We start from the raw sequence: 6965 nt of genomic DNA, 5'->3' as shown, positions 1-6965 counted from the left end.
ATTTGACACATCACTAGCTAAGGTTCCAGTGTTGACACTCGTGGTTACTTTTAAGGTGTGTTGTAATAGAACCAGTTTTCGAAGCATACACATTGGTCCTAGTGTTCAACCCGTTGGAAACAAACACTACATTGAACTCCATTTGTACTATTTGGGGTATGCATTCAATATGGTCGTGAATAATGAGGTGCTCTGTATTGGATTTGTGGATAGTGGAATTGAACCCACCACCTCTATAGTTATTGGAGTGCATCAAATTGAAGACAACCTTTTGCAATTTGCTCATAAGGTCTGCAAACTACAAAAAATCCCTATATGGCCTTAAGCAGGTCCCCAAAATAGCGGAATATGAAGCTAACTAAAGCTTTGTTGCAGATGGGCTTCAGGTAAAGCCACTTTGACTACTCCCTATTTATCAAAAGGGTAGGAGGTGACATAGCATCTATTTTGGTCTATGTGGATGACTTTTTTATCATAGAAAACAATCAGACTAGGAAAGATTTGCATAACAAGTTTAAGATGAAAAATTTAGGTTATCTCAAATATTTGTGGGTACTGAGTTTGCTAGATCTAAGAAGGGCATTGTGATGAGTCAAAGAAAATATGCCTTAGAGTTAATATCTGAATCAGGACTAAGTGGAGCAAACCTGTAGGAACTCTACTGGAGATGAACCAAAAAGTAACCTCTGTGTAATATGATACTTACATAAAATGTGACAATGCACTTGCAAATAAAAAAATTGTAGGATCCCAGCATCTATCAGAAGTGGGCAGATTATTATACCTCACCATGGCTAGACTAGATCTGGCATTTACAGTCCAAGTTTTAAGTCAATTTATGCATTGTCGTAAAGAATCTCACTTAGAAGTTGCTCTGGGAGAGGTGAGATATATCAAGGCAGAAGCTGACATGGGACTACTGATCTTGCAGAGAGCACACGTAAGTTGATAACTTACTATGACTCAATTAGGGAGCCTGTGTGCAAACAAGAAGGTCAGTTACAGGTTATCTGGTGAAGTTTAGTGATGCTCTTGTCTCTTGGAAGTCGAAGAAGCAAGATATTGTTTCTAGGAGCTCAGTTGAAGAAGAGTTTAGAAACATGGCCTCATGTACTGTAGAGATTACTTGGCTTGTGTGACTGCTTAAAGAACTTGGAGTTCATGTGGAATTACCTGTGCAGCTAATGAGTGACAGCAAGGCTGCAATACAAATTGTAGCAAATTAGCTTTTTCATGAAAGAACTAAGCGTAAAGATATAGACTGTCACTTTATAAGAGAGATGATTATACATTGCACAATAAAAATAGAACATGTATCTACAAAGGAACAACCGGCGGATTTGCTTACAAAAAGTTTAGGTAAAGCACAACATGACTATCTACTAATAAATCTTGAAGTCAAGAACTTGTTCCAACCATTAGCTTAAGGGAAGTATTGAACAATGAGTGTTTGTGTGTGTAGTTCAAGCTGGTGGTGAGATACTCCAGCTAGGAGCCATCTCATCCTAAGTTAGTTAAGCTATTAGCAGTGTGTGTAATAGTTAGGAAAGTAGTTAGTCGATTATTTACAACTATAAATACACCATACATATAACAGTGAGAAAAAGAATTCTTTTTTTTCTTCAGAAATACAGGGCATTTCTTCATCTTCTTCTCTAGTTCAATCTTCTTCACAATCTTCTCTCTAGTTGCAAAATCCATTTTTATGGAAGTTATCTTCATGTTAGTTTCAGTTAGCTTCATGTTCCATGGTCTTGGGGCCTACTTAAGGCCATATAGGGGTTTTTGTAGTTTGTAGACCTTCTAAGACTCCCCTTGTCTAGCAAACCCTTCAGGAATGTGCATATAAATTTCCTCCTGAAGTTCTCCATTGAGGAAAGAATTATTGACATCTGTCTGGTAGATACACCACTGCCTACAGGCTGCAAATGATATAATAGATCTACCAATGACCATTATAGATACCAAAGAAAATGTTTTTGTATAATCAACACCCTCTTTTTGGTTGTAGCCTTTGGTAACTAGCCTGGCCTTATATCTTTCTACTTTCCCTAAATCTCTATATGTAACTTTAAAGATTTATTTACAACCAATGGGCACTTTGCCTAGCGGTAAATCTACAATTTTCCAAGTGTTATTATCCTCTAATGTGTCCATTTTGGAGCACATCAGCTTCTTTGAAAGGTCTTGGTTCTAACACAGTCGAATAGGTTGTACGAGCTCTTTGAAAGGTATGAGTTACATGGTTGTTGGACACATATGATGATAGAGGATAGGTGCAGGAGGTACCCTATGGCTTTGTCACATAATCCTTCATCCACACTTGAGGTCTACAGTATCTATGTGATCTGAGATTTTAAGTTTCAGAAGCTTCTGCTAACTCATAGACCTATGCTGGAACTGGTTCTTCAAGAACAACAAGAACATCAAGCAGATCGGGCACTGCTTTCTGTACTAACAGCTCCCCCCAAGATGGAACTATGGGGATTGGTATCTTAGATGTGGCCTCAGTAGGCCCGAACAATAAATGAAAATAGAGGAGTATTGACAACTAATTTTGACCCACCCTTTTAAAATTAAATTAGATATGCTTATTAATTAGCAATAAATGTGATAAAATATTTTCTAATCAATAATTCATATTTTTTTCTAAAATAAAATAGGTAATAATAATTAATATTTTTGAACTAATGGCAATTTGATATAAATATTATTAAATAATTTACTCTTACTTTTATAAACTATTAAAATAACCTTTATATTTTAGTAAACAAGTTTTACAATTAATTCATTGAATTATTCTTTAATTTATAACTATATTACTTTAATTAACCAAAATTAGTTTCACAAATCCATAAATAAAATGTTTTAATTAATTAATTAAAGTAATTTATAATATATTTGATGATTATATTTTATTGCATTTCATTGGTATTAATTAGGTCTAATTACTTTAGTGATAACAGAGGTTAAAACTCAAAAGGCTGTAACTGTAATTGTCTAATTAAATTCAATGTGGTTACTATTTAAATTCTTATACCAGCGTTTTTTGGCCCAAATATACAGGACCAGTGTGCTTGACCTAGTTTGGAACCCACCCCATCGATCTAAGTTAGCACTCCATGTCACCTCCTCTAAACTAAGGGCAAAATGCCATGTCACCGCTCTCAAACACTCATAGACATAATGCACTTGGACTGTTGGTCTAATTCATCAATGGTCCATAATTAATCCCTATTTTACTTTTCTTTTAAACTCCTACTAGATCTTATCTCAACCGTTGGATTACAAGGATCCAACAACTACCATTTTCCATAATAATTCCTTTTACCAATTTTCTATTCTCCGAAAAATCGGAGACGTTGATCAAAAAATCTAACAACTCACATTCGACCCTTCACTTTTAACATTTGAGACGCCTCAAATCCTAATCATTCTAACCTTCACCGGTTGTCCTCATTTCCCTATTTTCTCTCTTTTCTCTCAAGCCCTCAACCCCCATCAATCCAAAAACCTTGAACAAATGTACAAGGCCGATCGAATCAACCTCAAATCATCCATTTTGTCATTGCTAGCTGGGAACCATGCCGGTTTCTTTCCATTTCCGTTGATTTAATTCAAATTCCCCCAAATAAAACCTTAGACCTAAATCGTGCAACTGAAACTCATATGTTCTCCTCTCATCCTTCAAATCGGAGCATGCATGACTGATTCTCATCATTATTATTTGTGTCTAGAGGTCAAACATAATAACCTCTGGACATTAGACCTTTGGCTAATGGATCTTCACTCTCAACGACCGATTCTTCATCTCCTCGTACCCAGGTAAAACTCTTTAGTGTTTTCCCTTTTGTTTTTTTCCTGATTTTACCATAATGCTATCATCATCCTCATTATCATCACCATCTACTAACCAACTTGATTTTTTCGGAGCCCTAAGGATTGAATGCCACTATAAATACATCATTAAATGCTTTCACTTAATTGACATCAACATGCATCAATACACCTAATACTACTGCTTCATACACTGAGAGAATTAAAGTTCAAGTCCTTTTCAAAAAAAAATTAAGTTCCATTGGTTCCCTTCTAACTTCTCTTTATTCCTTTCATTTTCTGTTCTAGTTCAATCTATTGTGAGTTGATCGTAGTAAGTTTGGACATCCTAGACAACTGTTAGCATCTACTTGATTTGCTGCTCTGCAAAAGGTCAGTATAGGCTGACCTCTTCTCTTTAGTTTTTTTCCAAAATTAGTTATGTGACTCTATGTTTATGCCGTTTATACCGATACTAATATGCTAAGCATGTTAGTATGAGATTTTTATTATGTATTGATCTTCATGTTGTTCTTTTTATTTTGAGGCTGATCATGCTTCTTAATAGTTATGTTGCTTTGTATTGTTATTAATCTGTATTGATCATTTGAATCTTAACTCTCAAAGGTTAGCTAGTCAAAATGATTATACTTGTTTTTCCCATTAACAGGTCCTGCTAAGTCCTTGCAATTAGTCAAAATTGAAACCTTATGGTGATTTTATATGTGATTCACCCATGTTAGTTGAGAAATAGTTATATGAATAATATCATCTCTGATAAGACAATAGAATTATGTTTCTGAATCCTTTCTAATGTACTGTTATGGTGTCATATCTCCAATAGTATGATCATCATGTCTATGAAGTTATATTATTTTGTCTTAGTTCAATGAGTAATTCTTACTACAACTTTATGTCTAATTTGTTGGGTTTGTTGACTCTATTTGATAGTCATGTTTTGTGTTCTTAGTGACTTATATAAGTTTATCATTGTGGCTTGAAATCATGTGGTAAACCTGAACCGGCTCACTTGCTGTATTTTCATTTACCATGTCCCTCTGCTCTCTAATGATTCTGAACTCTGTAGGAGTGGCTATTTAAAATCTTTACTGTTATGATGGTTGGATGACTCTTGTTGACTGCTATGCTTGCGCTCACACTCATCATGCTACTCCTGCTAGTCCAATGGTGTTTGAACATTTCCTATGTTCATAGCTTGGGAAAATTGTATGCTTGGATCACACTGTTCTTGCCAAGATCTATACCTGTAGCCATATGTAATCCTGATCAACCAAAATTATCATATTGCACTCAAATGAATGACCCTCATCAAGGGACATGTTCCTATTTCTCATGCTAAGACTTGATCATATTGCCATGTTATCTTAGTAGAATAAGATTAATAACTAGCATGCGAAGGTCATGAATCAGACTCTATTAGTATAACTTGTTAATGAACTCAATTAACTGTTTAAATGAATGATTATGTCTTGCTTATCTTGCTTTGATCAACTAAGGCTAAACCTCTCTACTCGTTGCTCCATATTTGTTTGATTTCACTATGTATAGAGGAACCTGATCATGAAATGGAGTGTAAATTCACTCTGACAGCCTGAAAACTTATTAAACTACCCATTTTTACCACTAGATATCATGTCATTAGGAAAAACTAACCTCTCAGGGTTATTAATGTCTCTGTTATCTACTATAACCTCTAAGAAGTTTGAACAAGTTTTTAGTATAGGTGTTTAGTGAAGAAAGGTTTCAGCCATGTGTATGTTAGTCCTGGACAGATTTGAAATATCTATTTGCTTGATCTAAGTATTATGGACCTGTTCAAGGGTCCTCAAATGATAAATATTAAGTACAACTAATGGAAGTAATGCATGTGTTTCTATGTCATACTACCGCTTGGATCACTTAACCAAACATCTCTGAAACCTAAACTGATTAGAAATAGTAATTATCTACTGATAATGTGCAATTAACTTGTTGCATCTTAATAATGATCCTTCTAAGTGTTCTGATACATGTTAAGATAAACCTTAAGGTCACTAATGTTACTAGACTCTTTCAGTCTATTTTCCATGATTTACCCTTGTGTTAGTATTCTGGTAAGGGATTATGGGTTTAGTATTCTTGCCAGTTCTGAATTGCTCATATCTTGGTATTTTGATGATAATGCAACATCTTCAATAATTGTGTTGCATCAGTGTATTGGACTTTTGTGCATCTTAGCTTTTGAGAAGCTTATCATGAACTTTGTGTTTATTTCTAACAATGCATGAAATTGCTAAGTTGAAACTTTACTTGTGTCTAAACCTTTAAGTAAGAGTGAGAGTAGATGACTAAGGGTATTTAGGTGTGAACCTAGATCGTGGCTAAGGTACTCCTCCCTGACATAAGCACTGCTCGGGGTCGTTGAGACCCTTGTGAACTCTAAAGTGTCAAGGTCCCACAGGAAAATCTTATTCATGAATCAAGTCTCATTCTATGCCTTTGGTCATTAATTCTTATTAAACCTAATCAGATTAATACAAGTAAAATTAGTTTCAATGTATCTCTCGCCCTTTTTATTATTGTTACTTGCTATATTTTTATCTCTTATTTATTTTCACTAACTATTTCCCATGTTCTTTTGTATACGTATAATCTGGGTCTACTGAGTTCCTTTGGACCCACATTCTTTGCTTTCCTGTCTATTGAGTCCGATCCTTATGTGAACCTTGTTGGGCCCGACTATCTGCTAGCCCAATACCAAGATTCCAGCTCTCTTCTCCCTTTTATTTCAAACAATCATTATCCATTATCTATTGCTCATGTACATATATCTTTAAAAACTAACATTGCTATGAGTTATTATTTGATATTTTGTATAGGAAACATTGGCAAGCCAAGACTTGTAGGTAAAAGAAAAGAAGGCCGGATAGAATTATAAAAACTCGCCTGCTTTTCGTTACTATGGCATACTTGAACTTTTACTATCTGAAACTAATCCTTTCAATAAAATAAATCGTTTACTCACGTTTCTCACTAATGATTTTTTAGCTTTAAGTGTTTAACTTATTTGGGAACAAAAACTAACACTTCTTGGGGAAACATCAAAGCAAATCACATATGATAATAGATTATTTTCAAAATTAAAAACT

The 6965-nt window shown here is 34.7% G+C and overlaps 1 long non-coding RNA gene across 1 annotated transcript; it reads left to right on the top strand.

The window, feature by feature from the left end:
- Positions 1–3425: 3425 nt before the first annotated feature.
- On the top strand, positions 3426–5313 carry LOC104223787 (uncharacterized). Its single transcript, XR_710210.2, has 3 exons — positions 3426–3825; positions 4126–4209; positions 4904–5313. It is a non-coding gene; the product is annotated as an uncharacterized lncRNA (long non-coding RNA).
- The last annotated feature ends 1652 nt before the right edge of the window (positions 5314–6965 follow it).

The sequence above is a fragment of the Nicotiana sylvestris genome, chromosome 1, assembly GCF_000393655.2.
Source record: "Nicotiana sylvestris chromosome 1, ASM39365v2, whole genome shotgun sequence".
Classification (NCBI taxonomy): domain Eukaryota; kingdom Viridiplantae; phylum Streptophyta; class Magnoliopsida; order Solanales; family Solanaceae; genus Nicotiana; species Nicotiana sylvestris.
This window is presented reverse-complemented; position numbering and strand designations above follow the sequence as displayed.